We start from the raw sequence: 18,512 nt of genomic DNA on the forward strand, positions 1-18,512 counted from the left end.
AAGCATTCCTCAAGAAGCAAGTCTTTAAGTGTAGTTTAAAAGGTTTAATGTTACTGTCTAACTGGCGGCATAGAAAGAGCTTGACATCATAAATGTGGTTATAATTAAACCACTCGAATTATTTTAGCAGCATTTCAGGGCATTATTATATATTATATATAATGAATATCGTCACCTTCCTAAAATAATGGCCTAAGTCATTTTTGGACCAAAATGATATTTTTGCCTAAATCACCTCCTCACCATGCTGTCCACCTCTGGTAAAATCGCCTATGTCCTTAGTTTAACAGATCATGTGATTCTACCCCTGTAATAAAATGGCCTATGTCAAGAGTGTGACTTGGGCAATTTTATTTTGCCTAAGTCAAAAGACAATATGACTTAGGCAATTTTAGATGCTTTTTTAAAATGGCAGCTGCTCTAAACAGAACAAAACTCTACCCAGCCCATGAAGTTATTTCCATTGTGTTCAGTTTTTTGTGTTTCCTGAAAAACCTGAAAAAATTACTTAGGCCATTATTTTAGGAAGGTGACGATATGGAAAAATCATTAGGAAAGTGTGTTTGCACCATAATTGTTGGCTGTTATACAGCAATTCAAGGCTAAAGCTGACTGAACCACCATTATTGATCCTCCACTTGGCAGCAGAAATTGTGGGGTGAAGGCATCCTTCACAAGCATCAAGTTGAGTACACATATGCAGGAAGTTGACTCATCAGAACATAGTTCTTACTCCCCCTCCCTCACCCACCCTGGTTTAGTGCTACACGCACTAAGAAATTATTCTTTGCATATGACTTTAAAACAAATGTGAAATGTGAAGAGCAGCCTGTTTAATTTTGCTGAGACTGGGTCATAGGGCATTTTTGTCTAGTTTTAACATTTAGCACCATCAAACTTCAAAACAACATTTAATTTTCTTTTTTTTTAATTACTGCCAATATTTTTTTATATTATTGGCAGTAATTAAAAAAATTACAATTAATTATTAAAAATTAATAATTTGTATGCATTTTTTTTGGAACGCTGGTAATTGCATTAAAAATGTTTAAACAATCCATATAAAGTGGTAATTGTTGGATCCCGTTTCTAGCTCATACATGAACTTTTCATGTTTCATCACTGCTTTATCCTGATCAGGGTCACGGGGAGTCAAGTCCCTGTAATCACCAAACGCAATGCAGCAACACACCCCGGACAGGATGCCATTCCATCGCAGGGCCTCGTCCATCCCCCACCCCTCAGACAAAGCCAACCATGTCTGAAAGTACACGCCCGACCAGCCGATAGCACTGCTGGGGATACGAACCCTGGATCCCAACGGTAGTGGGCAAGCATAATTTACTGCTGCATTACCTGTGCGCCCGCACTTAAATAGTAATTAACCTAATAAAACTCACTGATGCAGCACTTTGTACATAACTTAATTACTTCCAAATCAAGCTCCTTTTCCATGTAGAATGTGTTCTGTCTACCCCTTGTTCTCACGTTTACATTCACTGCTTTCTCCCCACTCTTCCCCTCCTTCACACTTACTGGAAATGAGCACTGTTGGGAATTCCTGCATTACTGATCTGCTTTCCCACCACACAAATACCACTTCATCTTCATTTACATACACATGAACACAGAGTACTTTGCTCTGTAATCAGTGTCGTCTCTCACCACAGAATTAACCACACAAATGTAATTGTAAAATACTAATATCTACACAGAATGGCCCATGATTATTATTTTATTACTAAAATGGAACCTCTCTTGGTTTTAACACTATTTAAAAAATAATCATTTGCATCAGTGTGATGATGGATCCAGACACTACCTAGAAGCTCTGTTTGGAAGGCAGGACTCCACCCAATCCATTATAGGGCAATCAATTATCCACTCAAATTTAGAAACAATTAAAAGGATCCTATGTACCTGTTGCTTTTAGGGGTAGAAAAGATTGCCTGGAGAAAACTAATATAGGAAGAACATGCCAAATATTTCCCAACATTAATTTGTAGCTTTAAATTCTCTAAGATAACTTGAACTAAGTTTTTATCCAAAGCAGCCTTAGCTACAAATTTGGGTGTATCCCAAATGCAATACTGTTTTGCCAAATACAATAACAAATTACGGCACTACATATGGTGTACATGCTACTATGACATTCTACGCATAGTATGTGGTTTGAGACAGTGTTGTATTAATCTTAGCCAAGTTGCTTTCTAACTGCTAATAAGCAATTGGTCATGTGTAGACAAGATTGGAATTTGAGTATTGAATAGTCACTAGGCAATGCATAAAAACGTGCCAAATTGTCTTTAACAATATTTTTGAGACAAGGAAAAAACAATGTCAGCATATTATGGCACTGCTGTACATATCTGAAACTGAATAAAGAAATAAAGGATTCTTTTCCAAAATATATTCTCTTATTTGGGGTTTTATTTTTATAACCATATGTAAGTGGGTATTCACAACAAACTTATTAATACAGCACACATTAAATGTGCAGAGCTTAAAAATATAACTGATACACTTACATTGTTTACAAGCAGCAGCCAGCACCACTGCTTGGCCTTGGTGAGTATTGTTTTTCTGAACTCAATAACAACAGATAATGCCTTCTGATGTGAGGACAAATTCACCTGAAAATGAGCAAAAACAATATAATCAAAAAAGATAATAAAAAAAAAACAAGAGTGAGAAATTGTATTGCTTACACCACCACCTACTGGACACCGGCATCAACCAGGAAAGATCTCAACAACCCAACCTTAATCTGAGTTGATCCTGAAAGCCCTGAGCCTGAACACTGAGCTGCTGAGTTCCTGGAGACAGAAGTTTGTGGAAAAAGACTTGTAAGTCTGTATGTATAAAAACAGAGTCATTCACTCTGATTACAGCATCAAATACAGTCCTTTATGAATTTAGCAACAACAAACAGAAACGTTAATTACAAAAGATGCCATTTTACAATGCCAATTTACAATTATTTTACAGATTGTAAATCACAAGAAACAGGAAACAGAAAGCCTAGGCGGCAACACACAAACTCACTAGTGTCTGAACAATTATATGCACTGCATAGCTGCAACCTGACCGGGTGATGCTAATAAAAGGGACAGTATGTGTATATGTGAAAGTATTTTACATGTGATGTGCAGAATGTAATGTCACACTGGTGAGATCTTTAAGCCCACTGAAAGCAGCAGATGATGTAAAGCTGTGCTGACCTCCAGCAGCATGGCAAACAGAGCTGTCCTGTGTTCTACCCAGAGTGAGAGCAGCTGTAGAGCAGGTGGGTACAGACAGCAGCCAGTGTACACTGTGATCTCAGAACATAAACTCACATCCAAACCAAAGCACATTTTTACAAATACAGTCAAATTTTACATGGAAATCCACTTGTTCCAACCAATTATCAGATACTGTGATGGACCCTGTACCTGTAGTGTATTTGAATTGCAAGTGATTACTCTCAGAGGTCATACCAAAATATGTAGCTATATATTTTGAGCAGTTTTTCAAGTAATTTTGGCCCAGACATGGCATGTAAATCACTAAAAACCTTACTATTTTTCTATCTTGTTATATCTGCCAATCATATTTGCAAGCTTGATCATTAACAATGCATTTGTAATTTGTATTTGTAGGCCCCCTTAGGTTAGAAATGGTAGTACCCTAGAACCATTTGAGCAAACCCTATCTAAACAAATATCTGGGGTTAATGCTAACTACTCCTACCAGTTACCAATATCAAACCACATGGGCTTACAGGAACAAGGAGTTGTATAGCAACATTGTATATTTACATATTCATAGAAACTGGATAAGTTGATTAGGGTAAAAGAGTGGTCACGTTTTTGTGCTCATTTGGTTGGTAACTAATACCCAACAATTGTTCTATACATAAAACAAGTGTGTGGTTTCCAATGGATCAATTAACACTATGTATTGAAGATAATTTCGTATTGATACTAGTATTTTGGCCTCATGATGGACTGGTGTCTTGTCTGGGGTGTGTTACTGCATTGCGCCTAGTGTTGTTAACGACTGTTGTGTTGTGACCCACTGCAACCCTGACCAGGATGAAGTGGTGCTAAAACATGAAAATGAAATGAAAACAAAATGTAGTTTTGCACAATTGGTCTATTTTCCTTTTGTATTTCTTACCCAGCTGCAAAGGCATGAAACTGGTAAATCTCTTGAGCTAAAAGCCTCCAGTACTGTCCTTGCTGCTAGTGTGTACTTTATGCCTGGAGTCTTCTATCACTATGGTGGCATTAACAATAGATTGACCAGACTGGGCATCAATCACTCTTCCCCTGACAGAAAAATGAACCTGACAAGAAATCAAACCACAAAGTTCAATTAAAAACCACACCTGCATTACAATCAGTAAATTATGCATGTAGTATGACATCATTTCTGCTACATAACACTAATAACTCAAAGTCTTTGAGTGAAGATAAAAATGCATCAATAAAGTATAGCGACGATGGGAATCTTACTTTATGCAGTCTTACGAAACAATTTGGCCACACACTGGTCAGATTCCATTTAATTGATTTCCCAAACAAAACAAGTTAACACATTCTCTATAAGGAGCAAACATTTGCACATTTAAATTCACATTTTCTGCTCAATTGCTGAGTGTAACATATTTGGGAAGAAAATAGTTATGGTTTATGCCCTTAAAATCATTACACTTCAGTTTTACTTTTTCTTCTCTACATTCAGTACATTTCTCCCGTTTCATAAGAAAGTAGAGACCATACCTGCGTCCAAAATCATATACAGTAGTTCCATACTGAACCGTACGCGAGAGCGAGTTGTGTCCAAATACGTATTATTCATTAAACAGTATGCGAAAAGTACCCGGATGACCTACTGCATGGGCAGCCATTTTTGACTATGCAAACACAGCACACTACTGCCCAATTATCTATCACATAATTCAACTTGAGCTAATAGATGGCAGAGAGCAAGAGTCAGCTCTTTAAAAGTGTAAGTAAGTAAAAAACACATGTTCAGCTCGTATAAAACCACCCATCTTACTAATATTTTTTCGTTTCTGAATACTTTGCTTTGCACATACAGAAATAGGGTCAAATTCATGGAAATTATAGTGTAAATTATATGTATGTAAAGTACAAACGCACCTTACGCAAATTCATGAACTATGCTAAAAACGTAAGTCAGGTTCGTGAATCGGAGCATGCGCAGTAAGGCTCTCAATCCGTGTTCGTGTTTTGGTGAATGAGAGCTCTTTTCTTTTTACTTTGTGCTTATAAATGTAAACAGAATAGCATCTATTTTTATTTTAAATTAACAAGGGCACACATATTCAACCACATATGTGGTTTATAATTTTATATTTAATCACCCAGCAAAGACTACGTGGTATGAGTTAGCCGCTTGGTGGTGATACACCATGATGGTAACTTTGTGAGAAAGTAAAGCACCAGAAACAAGAAATCTGACCACTCTAAACAACTGAATTTATCTACAACCCTACTGAGAGCAGCTACTTACAATAATGTATGTATTACAATATTAATATGATGGAGAATTATAAATACAAAGGGCTTATAGAAACAGAAATCACTGCAATTAGCTTATCAGCTAACACTAGCGACTAAGCTAACAAGTACCGTGTTGCTGATCTTGGATATTAACTAGGGTTGCCAACCGTCCCGTAAAATACGGAATCGTTCCGTATTTGGAAACTAAATGTCGCGTTCTGTATTGAACTGATACGGCTTTGTTCCGTATTTTTATCAATGGGAGAGAAATGCTGCAGATTAGACTGTTCAATACTAGAGCTGGGCGGTTCCTGAATCACCCGGGTTAATGATTCGAATCTTTGTACTGAATCAGGAATCACGAGTCCGAAATCTTAATTAACCCGGATCCTACGAGTCCTCTGACTGGCTGCTGCTAAGTATACAAGGCGAGTGAGCCGACTCACCGGAAACACCTCTGACTCAGATGATTTGGCTGAACCGGCTTCACTCCAGTCTATGAAGCTAAGTAATAAGTTAAATATTACAATAAACAGCGATTACACACACTGGTGTTCGTTATGTGGCTGATTTTATGCACATGCTATTATTATTATTATTATTATTATTATTAATCAGTAGTAGTGGTATAGATTAGTAATGCAGCATATTTTCTTGTAAGCAAAAGAACATAATATAGTTATATTATTATTAAAATGCAAATGCTTACAGGCTACTTTAGTACTGTACTGCTTAAGGAGTATCATAGCCCCCATGGTAATTTTAAACCCTTGACCCATTAATATACCCATCTGATTGGTAGGTGAGTCCACCCTCCTCTCCCGCATGGTCAAGATTTCACTTAAAAAAAGTGTCAACTTGTCACTGACAGGAGAAGTGTGAGGTGCCAAGAGAATTAAGAGAGAAGGATTTATTTACAGAAGATGAGTGCATGGAAGACAAGTGACTCAAGTGACTCAAGTGACCCAAGTAAACATTACTGAGTGACTCAGATTAACCAGAGTGCATAAAATGAACTGAATTTACCACCACTATAAATACTTCACTGTTTGAGTAGCGCAGTGGGCAGCGCGCATCGCGCACGTTCTTCTGCCCTAGGTTCGAATCCGGCTTAGGGCGAAACTAAAGTAACACAAGCAGGGCCGGCGCTATGAGGGGCGCTGGGGTGGGCATTGCCCCAACCCTCCCCCAATTTTCTTACTGCCCCCCTAAGCAACGCAGTCCAGAACCGGGCTGCATGTCGGTGTTAAGATGGATTATGTAAAAATGTTGTTTTCACTATTGAGAAAAAATGTTACATGATGTTTATGTTTATTCTTTTACCTAAAATATGGTTCTGATTTATCATTAAAGAATGAAAATAATATATGTTAAACAGCTTAAATTAAACATTTTGATAATGTTCCTATGATGGTGTAAGACCCGTTATATTGTTTACAGGTGCAACCCTAACACCCCCCCCCCCCCTCCGCTCAGGTAAACAGGGTGTTCCTTATTTCCAGTTCTGAAAGTTGGCAACCCTAATATTAACTCACAGCTGTAATGTATTTTGTATAGTTAATGTACTGTCCACAGTGTAGTGTACAAAAAAACCTTTATTGTATATCTTTCATAATAATAATAGTGATGGTGTATGAGTTATTTAAGTTTTAGTCAGTACCTCAGCTGTTAACTAGTTGGCTAGGCTAGGTATTGACACCACACGGCTATTCTAACCTTATTAGTAGGGGTAGGCGGATCGTTTCAAATGTTGATAGTAATACGTTGGTATTGAAATCGGATCGATACCTCTTTTCTTTCTCCGCTATATTCAGTGTGTTTCTCTCGTTTCATAAGAAAGTAGAAACCATGTCTGTACACACACCGGTGTTCTGTCGATTTATCCTACCCATCGATTTGTCCTACTGAGCATGCGCACATCGGTTTTGACTCGTTGCGGGGAACGCCTATAATTCTGTGCTACCTTTGCCTAATTTATTTGTTCTAGCGGTTAGTAACGTATGGTTTCGTTTTAATTCTTTAAAAAGTTTAAAGTTTAAGTGTATGTATATGTAATGCTGTTATTATGTGACTTTAAAAAAAAAAAGCTATATAAAAATATTCAAAGTGCTTAAATGAGCTGTACTTGATTGATTACAGTTAAATAACTGTGTATCTTAATAATGCTGTGTTAACGTTGTATTTAACCACGTTTATACATGCCTTTGGTAATTTTAGATGCGTTTTTCATACATCTAGAAAAGCCAATCATTTTTAAATAACCATCTGCGACCTTAACATTATGACAACACAAAATGTATTAGGTTATTTTTCAGTTTTGTGCTTTATTAGCAGTTCAATATGTACAGTAACGGTTGTTTGAAGTTAAAGTTGAGTTTAAAGTGAATTACTGAATGAATATGTTGAGCATTTATTACGTTTTTTATGTACTCAGTTATTTGTATATGTACAACTATTTTTTGCTGCTCCCCTGTCAGTTTAGTTCTAATTATTTGAGATTAAGATGTTCTTCGGGTTAGAATATTATTTACTACAAAATCAAAATGTACATACATCATACATACATCATACACACATACACATATATATATATATATATATATATATATATATACATACTGTATATACATATAATACTCACTACATAGCCAACACTACATATACACACTACATAGCCAAAAGAACTCGCTTGTAGTTCTACAATTACTGACTGTAGTCCATCTGTTTCTCTGCATGCTTTGTTAGCTCCCTTCATGCTGTTCGTCAATGGTCAGAACCCCCACAGAGCAGGTATTATTTAGGTGGTGGATCATTCTCAGCACTGCAGTGACACTGACATGGTGGTGGTGTGAGTGGATCAGAAACAGCAGTGCTGCTGGAGTTTTAAAATACAGTGTCCACTCACTGTCCACTCTATTAGACACTCCTACCTAGTTGGTCCACCTTGTAGATGTAAAGTCAGAGACGATCGCTCATCTATTGCTGCTGTTTGAGTCGGTCATCTTCTAGACCTTCATCAGTGGTCACAGGACACTGCCCACAGGGTGCTGTAGGCTGGATATTTTTGGTTGGTGGACCAATCTCAGTCCAGCAGTGAGGTGTTTAAAAACTCAGCACTGCTGTGTCTGATCCATTCATACCAGCACAACACACACTAACACCATGTCAGTGTCACTGCAGTGCTGAGAATGATCCACCACCTAAATAATACCTGCTCTGTAGTGGTCCTGTAGGGGGTCTGACCACTGAAGAACAGGGTGAAAGCAGGTTAAAAAGTATGTAGAGAAACAGATGAACTACAGTCAGTAATTTTAGAACTACAGAGTGCTTATACATGATAAGTTTTTCAGGATGAACTCAAGTTCATATGCATGTATAAATAGCTGGAGGTAATATTGTTATTGAATATTTTAAACTAGTTAGAATTTTGCTAAACCAGATTTTGCCACTGTCTCCATTAATTAATAGGAATTATAAAGCCAAGTGAACTTCATGACAGCAGGGCTGAGTGGTGATTTAAGACAATGCAGAGGATTACTGCATAAGTTGCTCCATGCTGCAAGACAGAGCTGACAAGAGCATGATTGAAATGATAGATATTTAGAGCAGCTATATTATACAGATATACAGATATATTTTATCTAATTTTACCTTTATTATTAAAAAGTTATTGTGAACATTATTTACTGATTTGTACAGCATTGTTACCTGTTTTACTCAGGTGCAGTGTGACAGTAGATGGGTACATTTTAATGTGCAGAATATAACAAATCACACCCAAAATACATATGTAAAAAATGTAGACACATCCACCAGAGACTCAGGATGTGTTGTTGTTAATAAACTAGTTTAAAAATTACACAATTATTTGAGATGTATGGGCTGTATAGTGGCTCAGTGGGTAGCTTTGTTGATTCACAGCAAGAAGGTCCTGGGCTCCATTTACAGGTGGATTCTTTCTGTGAGAAGTTTGCATGTTCTCCCCATGTGTATGTGGGGTTTTTTTTCCGGGTGCTCTAGTTTTCTCCCACAGTCCAAAGACATGCAAGTGAGGTAAATTGAAGATACAAAACTGTCTCTGACTGTGTTTGATATTAAATGTGTGAACTAATAAATCTTGTGTAATGAGTAACTACCTGCCCTGTCATGAATGTAACCATGATGTTAAAATCCTAATAAATAAATTAAAAATTAAGATAAATGTCTGAGAGACAGGTCAATAAATCAAGTGTGCTACCTATCATTTGTAATAAAATATAAGCCCATCGAGATGTGCTAACACTATTTATAATAAGACATAGATCTATCGAGATGCGCTGTCTATTGTTTATAATAATATACATACCTATCGAGATGTGCTACCTATAGTTTATAATAAGATACATACCTATCGAGATGTCCTACCTATTGTTTATAATAAGATATAGAGCTATCGAGATGTCCTACCTATTGTTTATAATAAGATACATACCTATCGAGATGTCCTACCTATTGTTTATAATAAGATACATACCTATCGAGATGTCCTACCTATTGTTTATAATAAGATACATACCTATCGAGATGTGCTACCTATAGTTTATAATAAGATACATACCTATCGAGATGTCCTACCTATTGTTTATAATAAGATATAGAGCTATCGAGATGTCCTACCTATTGTTTATAATAAGATACATACCTATCGAGATGTCCTACCTATTGTTTATAATAAGATACATACCTATCGAGATGTCCTACCTATTGTTTATAATAAGATACATACCTATCGAGATGTGCTACCTATAGTTTATAATAAGATACATACCTATCGAGATGTCCTACCTATTGTTTATAATAAGATATAGAGCTATCGAGATGTCCTACCTATTGTTTATAATAAGATACATACCTATCGAGATGTCCTACCTATTGTTTATAATAAGATACATACCTATCGAGATGTCCTACCTATTGTTTATAATAAGATACATACCTATCGAGATGTGCTACCTATAGTTTATAATAAGATACATACCTATCGAGATGTCCTACCTATTGTTTATAATAAGATATAGAGCTATCGAGATGTCCTACCTATTGTTTATAATAAGATACATACCTATCGAGATGTCCTACCTATTGTTTATAATAAGATACATACCTATCGAGATGTCCTACCTATTGTTTATAATAAGATACATACCTATCGAGATGTGCTACCTATAGTTTATAATAAGATACATACCTATCGAGATGTCCTACCTATTGTTTATAATAAGATATAGACCTATCGAGATGTGCTACCTATAGTTTATAATAAGATATAGACCTATCGAGATGTCCTACCTATTGTTTATAATAAGATACATACCTATCGAGATGTCCTACCTATTGTTTATAATAAGATACATACCTATCGAGATGTGCTACCTATAGTTTATAATAAGATACATACCTATCGAGATGTCCTACCTATTGTTTATAATAAGATATAGAGCTATCGAGATGTCCTACCTATTGTTTATAATAAGATACATACCTATCGAGATGTGCTACCTATAGTTTATAATAAGATACATACCTATCGAGATGTGCTACCTATTGTTTATAATAAGATACATACCTATCGAGATGTCCTACCTATTGTTTATAATAAGATACATACCTATCGAGATGTCCTACCTATTGTTTATAATAAGATACATACCTATCGAGATGTGCTACCTATAGTTTATAATAAGATATAGAGCTATCGAGATGTGCTACCTATAGTTTATAATAAGATACATACCTATCGAGATGTCCTACCTATTGTTTATAATAAGATACATACCTATCGAGATGTCCTACCTATTGTTTATAATAAGATATAGAGCTATCGAGATGTCCTACCTATTGTTTATAATAAGATACATACCTATCGAGATGTCCTACCTATTGTTTATAATAAGATATAGAGCTATCGAGATGTCCTACCTATTGTTTATAATAAGATACATACCTATCGAGATGTGCTACCACTAGTTATAATAAGATACCTATAATTTATAATATGATAGACATAATTTTAATAAGAACAGATCGATAAAACTTTAATATTTACTACAGGAATACATTTCGATAGGGTAGGACAAATCGACAGATAGATCTATAAATCTGCGCTACGGTAGGAAGTTTCGATAGGGTAGGACAAATCGACAGATAGATCTATAAATCTGCGCTACGGTAGGAAGTTTCGATAGGGTAGGACAAATCGACAGAACACCGGCAACCTTCTGTTTACTAGTCCAGTACCTTAACCACTGAGCTATCACTGACACATCATTCATTTTATTGTGTATTATAATATTGCGTATTTACATTTAAATGAAATTATTGATTGCAATTCCATATATAAAAATAATAATTTGTGCTCGTTATTTATGACAGTTTTGATTATAAACGGAAATTTGACCAAATGAAGCGTTTTCAGAATGTTTGTGGTGTTTCTGCGCCATCATGTGGATCTTTGCTGAGGTAACTTGTACAGTTGCTAGCTTGGATTAGCTCGTCCTCCGTGGAGGTTTAAACATTAAACAATGTGGCTGCACCGCAACAGCGTCTCAAATACTAAAGAAAATTAAATTCAACACGTTTCCATGTGTTTTGAGCACTGATGAATAACGTGTTTCACTAGAGGAAAAAGCAGTGTTTCACTGTCAAACTGAACAGTGAAGGTGAGCACAAGAAACCGGGTGGTTTTATACAAACTGAACGTGTTTTTACTTCTTAAAATAAGATGTATAAATCACGCATTGAAGACAATATGGCTGTTTTCTTCTTTTGATAGAAACAGTTAAGAGTGCAGTGCTAAAATACCCGTACATGAATGATAAACATGTGCATTTATTATCGACTGAAGTTCCACTTTTCTGGCTTTTAATGTAAAATAAACAAAATACACAGAATTATCAAATAACAAAAATCATTTTTCATACAATCATATACAATAATATAATAACAAAACAAATTTTTTACTGTACTTCTGTGGTACAGTTTTATTCTTCTGTGGTACAGTTTTTTTTCAGAAAATAAAGTAAACAAAAATATTACGGGAGAACAAATGTTTTAAACTTTAAATTCTTTTTTATTTCATTTCACGTAAAATATCCCCCCACAGCTCCTCTCTCTCTCTCACTCTCTCTCTCACTCTCTCTCTCTCTCTCTCACTCTCTGCTACATGTGTCGCTTAGTCACGTGACGGTACCACAACAAAACCCAGCAGATCAGGAGGAGTGAGGTGAGCATGTAAGATGTGAGAGGAGCGGCTCTGTACACACATGGTTTCTACTTTCTAATGAAACGGGAGAAACGTACTGAATGTTGCGGGGAAAAAGTAAAACTGAAGTAAAGACCCGATTCTATTACCAACGTTGGCATCGATACTATCCATATTTGGATCAGTCCGCCCACCCCTACAAATCAGCAGTCTGGATCCCGGCTGTGTGAGATGAGCAGTTTCGTGCTCATGCATTTGACTGGATTTGACTGACATATTTAACCGACAGCATTAATTGAACAATGACTTCTTTGTCAGTTATAGGGTTTCCAGGTTAATCATTAACAAGCTCAAGGCTTTAGAAAAGTATTGCTACATCACTACAGTGAGAATACTACAGTAATAATACTGCTACATTAAAAACGTAAATATAAAGAACACGAAAACAGAACCTTATGAGGGACAAATTCTGTGGTTCCAGTGCTCTTTCTGGTTATGTGCTTTCTGTAGCACATAGCTTGAACGACAGAGGGCGGTGTAGAGCTTCATTACAATGGCACTGTATTTGCAAAGTGGCTCCACAGTTTTCTTGTACATTTTATTACTAGATTTCATTGCATGTATATAAATAAGGTAAATGGGATCATTTGATCTGCTGTGTAGTGAATTTTAAAATATCATCTATACATATTTTTCAACTGCTTCAACTGCTTTATCTTGGCCAGGGTTGTGGTGGGTCCAGTTCCACCATAAACGCTGGGCGCAAGGCAGTCAGGAATACCCTGGATAGGGTGTCGGACGTCAGCAATCCTACACAGTAGCATTAACAGCACATTAAGGTAAAACAACACTAGAACTATTTAAAATGTCAAATGTAAATATAGAAAATATATACTTTTAATGTCATACTAACGTGTGTGTTAGTGTGACAGTACTTTATTTTAGAATAAATTACAGTAACACAATTGTGGTGTGCTTTTTTTTTGTGTGTGTGTGTGTGTGGGGGGGGGGGGGTTAAGTAACTTCCATTTCACTGTCCCAATTTCCTTGCAACTTGCCCCATGCCCCCTCTAACTGAAGCATGTTATAGACTATAACGTGCCCCCTTTGATATATTCAGTTGCAGATGCTTCTTTTCACTCACTAGCAGCAGATTCTCATTGAGTGCTAAATCATGTACAGAAAGTAAGACTATGCCCTCTGTGCATCAGCCACTCTGCAGGGGTCACAATTCTGTGATGGCATAGCTTGACGTTTATGACAGCTGTGTTAATTTTTAAGAAAAATAAAGCCAAATCTTTATTTATATTATATATATTATTTTTTTTAAATCAAGAGGGAAAACCTTTCCAAAAAAGGCCATAAATATAATAAATAATCTACATAATTTAAACCATGCATTGGATGTACATAACATCATTATATACATGTAAATAACTATAGTTATAACTTTATATTCATATTAATCATAGATATATGTTACTGATATTCTTTGTTTTTTGCCCAATGCTACTATTTGCACTTCTGGTAGATGCTAACTACATTTCGTTGTCTTGTACCTGTACTGAGCAATGACAATAAAGTTGAATCTATCTATCTATATAGCAATTAATGTTTTTTTTTTTTTATATTGCTCAACCATTTAGAATTGCAGCAGAACAGAATATAAAACCACAGTGGCAGTGATTTGTGTCAGTTTCAGCTTTGACCCTTAGTTTAGTTGGAAGATGGTGTGATAGATCTCTGTCCCATGTGATATCTTGTTAACTGAGGTGTGAAAGAGAAAAGCACAGTAAGAAACGTAGATGGGAGGAAGATGAGGGACAAACGTGTGATTCCGCTGAAGGACAGTTCAGGCAAGCGTGAGGTTCCAAGAGAGCAGCAGGGGGGCAGAGTCCACTCGTCTATATCCAGAGGGGGGCATGAAGCTAATGCTGAATCAGTCATGTCCCTGGGCAGTCATCCCCATCCTCCTGTCCCTGTGGGTGGGTGAGTCGGTGGACATTGCCTCCCACTGCACATCTCGAAGAAATCAAGGTAAGGACAGATCCAATCTAAAGCAGTAGTCCATAGCTCACTTTACAGAACGGTTTAACATAGTGTAAAATGGTTAAACATTCTAAAGTGACAATTAATCCATGATATCCAAAATAGTAGGGATGCTGTTATGACATACCTGTTTGTTGAAGCACATTACCTATGAAACAGTCAATTAACCAGAGTTACTGTTTACCTGAATGGTTATGCCAATAGCAGGAATGACTAAGAAGCTCTTTTATATAGATAAGTAAAAGGGAATGGTGGGCATGAATTGAAAATCAGGTTTAAAGTTATTTAAACTTTAGTAGACTTTAGTTAACTTTTAGTAGACTTTAAGTAGACTTAATTTAATAAAATACACAACTATAATGTAATTATCTATATGTTTTGAACATGCACATGGTAAAGAAAAGATTATTTCACTCTTTAATGTATTTATTTTCAGTAATAACATTATCCTAAACAGGGGCACAGGGGGTACAGAGCCTACTCTGAAAAACTGTCTGCACAGTGAGAAACCACACAGGACATTGTAACAGTCTATTACTGGACAGGCAATTTATTTTGTATCCAGTTGACTGGCATGCTTTTGGGAGTTTTGGGGAAACCCACTCCCACACACACTCAGGAACTACAGCTAAAATGACTATATACAGGGCTGAGAATGGTCCACCACCTAATTAACATGAGGGCCTATGGGTGTCCCTTTCAAGTGGAGTAAATGGGTGACAAAGTGTACCAGTCAGTCATCATACTACTGACACATGATGCTCTGTGAAGTATCTGTTTCACTTAACTGAAAAACTCAAAACAGCACCAACAGGCAAAACTCTTAATCATATAATTATGTGTCATTTTGAACCAGTCCATTTGTTTATATCCAGTCAAAGTGATTAAGCTCTTAGCTTTTGACCACCTGCCTTGTTTTGTGATCTGTCCTCATGTTTTAATTTGTTTTATTTCAAGATTTGTGTTTTGTCTCATTTTCTTATTTTGTTTTAGGATTGGTAATTGTGCCTTAAGTGTTGTTTTGTCTGCTTAGCTGGAGAACTTGTCAATATAGTATTAGAGTGAGAGAAAGAAACACTCTTTCTCTATCAGAACTAGAATTATGTTTACAGTATAAGAACAGTTATCTAAGATTTAATGGATAGGGTGCCTACATCACATGCTCTTTTCAAGAACATGTATTCCTTTTTTATGGTTTATTGTTTATAGTGGTTTCTCCACACCCATTACAAGAAATGTTCGGTCTCACACTGTTAATCACTAAAGCTGAGCTGCACTTCTGGTCTTTACAGTCCCATAAAGTTTCTATTACACTATCATCAGATTTGTAAAATAATAATGTTGCCTTGTGTCAAACAATAAATGCTTTACACTTGCGGGCACAATGTATTTATGGACTTGTGCTCAGTGATTTGTGATAAGGTAAAACAGACTTCTAACCAAAACTGATTTAGATTTATTTATTTTATGTCTTTTATTGGTTTTAAGCAAAACTATTGTTTTGTCAGTGTCTTCCAATTAATGTCGCCAAAATAAGGTAAGTCTTTTACAATTAAAATCTTTTTTAAAACAAAACCTTTTTTTTTTTTAGCAAGTCCACATTTGTTTTAAACACCAAGCCCAGAAAAAGGTGGCTGCTTCTAGTGCTGCTTGTACAGTATGATGGTTCTGTTAAGCCAATCATGTAACAGACAGACAAGGGGCAGAATTTAGACAATTTGTCTATGCTGGCTAAAGTAGTAGGTAAATTTAATCACAATTGGCTCTGAATGAGAAAACCCACTGATTCAGGGATCCGTATTTTTGTGGTAATAATATTAAAAACTATTACTTTTATACCACAGTTGTTGTACACATCACATTTGAAATAGAAATACGGAATAACGTATTTATTCCAGAAAAACTCCCTGCTCTTGGGTTTTGGCTTTTATGATATTTACATCTCAGTTTTTTTAATATTAGATTAAAAAAATTATAATTTTTTATTTTTAATTGTTACAATTGTTTTTATACCGAGTGCCTTGCTATCCATTTGCTGCTGTAACACTGTGAATTTCCCCACTGAGGGACTAATAAAGTATTATCTTATCTTATCTTATCTTATCTTATCTGATCTGATCTGATCTGATCTTACAAATCAGTGGCTTTGTTGAAGTTTGGTAATCTCTGTAATACAACTTCCATATTTGTATTGTAGAAATGTTTCTACACCACTAGTCAGATTTTACATGAATGAGCTTTACCTGTGGTTAGAACAGAAACAGATCAGACCGAAATGATTTAGGGATGCAAGCTTGTTAAATTTTGTCACAATATCTATTCAGCCTACCTTATGTAGCTCTGGGGGAAAACTCTAACAAATCATTTATCCAATTCTGTTATGCTTCACTGAACCTTTTGCAATGAGGCTTGTTTCACATCCTGGAAAAAAATATGTAATTTCGTTAAGTTTGTTATTAACTTTTGTTAATCATTGAGCATTAACCTTTTGCTGCCAAAATATTTGAAAAAAGTAGACAGCCAGTCTACATACAGAATTAAATCAGTATCACAAGCATTAAATTGTAAATGCAGAGCACAAACTACATATGTTTGTACAGTGTAATAGCATCAAATGATTATATTTTTTAGGTTGTGTCTTATAAAATGTAAGTTGTAAAGGTGTATTTAACATTTGACTATAGGAAAGTATGCTCCTGCCCAATAAATATTAGAGTTCCTGTGTTAGTTAGTAAGTGATAATTGAAATAACTGATTTTAATGTAACATTTTGTCAGAAAATATTTTGGAGTTGCTTAACAACCATGCCAGTATCCTTTAATTGAAGAAAATAATCAGCAAAATTTTAATATTATTTGTTATTCTATATTTTTTTAAATGCAATTTTGTGTTTCACAATGTTCTGTTTTAGAATAATTGTGCTCACAGCTATGTGTACATTTGTAAACATAATGATGGTTTTTACTATTAAGCTGCTTACACACTATAGTGTTTAAAAAAATATTGTGTAAATATAAACAACTTTTCCCTTAGCTTTAATAAAATAGAAGTAGTAACAGTGGGTTATCTTGTAGGTTCATTTTAAACTGAAAATTCAAATATGCAAGATCCGATGGTATGAATGTTTTTTTTTTTAACGTATCATATTTGTTAAAATATTAACAACAATAATAATACAATTTTTCTTTATTATGATTATGATTATTATTATTATTATTATTATTATTATCTGACATGTTCTCTCTGAGTATAGGTTTTACTCTTTTTTTTAATTAATTAATTAATTTATTTATTTTTTGTTTGTTTTCCAGTAACTCCAGACAGAGCACAACTCTTACGGCTTAAGGTTTCTTTGAAAATGTTTAAATATATAAATTAACAACAACAACAATAATAATATACTGGTCGAGTGGATGCTGAAAAGAAACATAGAGCCTAGGAAGCTTGGTTCTATACCCCACCCCCAGCGTTTATTATTATTATTATTATTTTACGTAAATGTATTTTACATATCTTAATTTCACATGTGAAAAAAATATTAATTGAAAGTTTTATGATATAATCCTGTACTGTTTTTATGCCGTTTATATGTAAAAAATTTATAATATTTTATTACTGTTTTAAACTAAAATGATATGCTTTCTTTCATGTTTTAAAAAGAGTTCATGGAAAAATATTAATAGTTTATTTTAAAAGATTTATTTTACGAT

The 18,512-nt window shown here is 35.2% G+C and overlaps 1 long non-coding RNA gene across 2 annotated transcripts; it reads right to left on the reverse strand.

Moving 5' to 3' along the window:
- Window positions 1–2,429: 2,429 nt before the first annotated feature.
- On the reverse strand, window positions 2,430–7,370 carry LOC134330792 (uncharacterized). Of its 2 annotated transcripts, XR_010015046.1 has the most exons (4): window positions 7,302–7,370; window positions 4,162–4,330; window positions 2,721–2,816; window positions 2,430–2,633 (listed from the first exon to the last, which is right to left on the reverse strand). It is a non-coding gene; the product is annotated as an uncharacterized LOC134330792 (long non-coding RNA). The 2 variants fall into 2 exon arrangements; XR_010015045.1 differs by lacking the exons at window positions 4,162–4,330; window positions 7,302–7,370 and adding an exon at window positions 3,222–3,393.
- Between the last annotated feature and the right edge of the window lie 11,142 nt (window positions 7,371–18,512).

Source organism: Trichomycterus rosablanca, chromosome 16 (genome assembly GCF_030014385.1).
Source record: "Trichomycterus rosablanca isolate fTriRos1 chromosome 16, fTriRos1.hap1, whole genome shotgun sequence".
In the NCBI taxonomy this organism is placed as follows: Eukaryota; Metazoa; Chordata; class Actinopteri; order Siluriformes; family Trichomycteridae; genus Trichomycterus; species Trichomycterus rosablanca.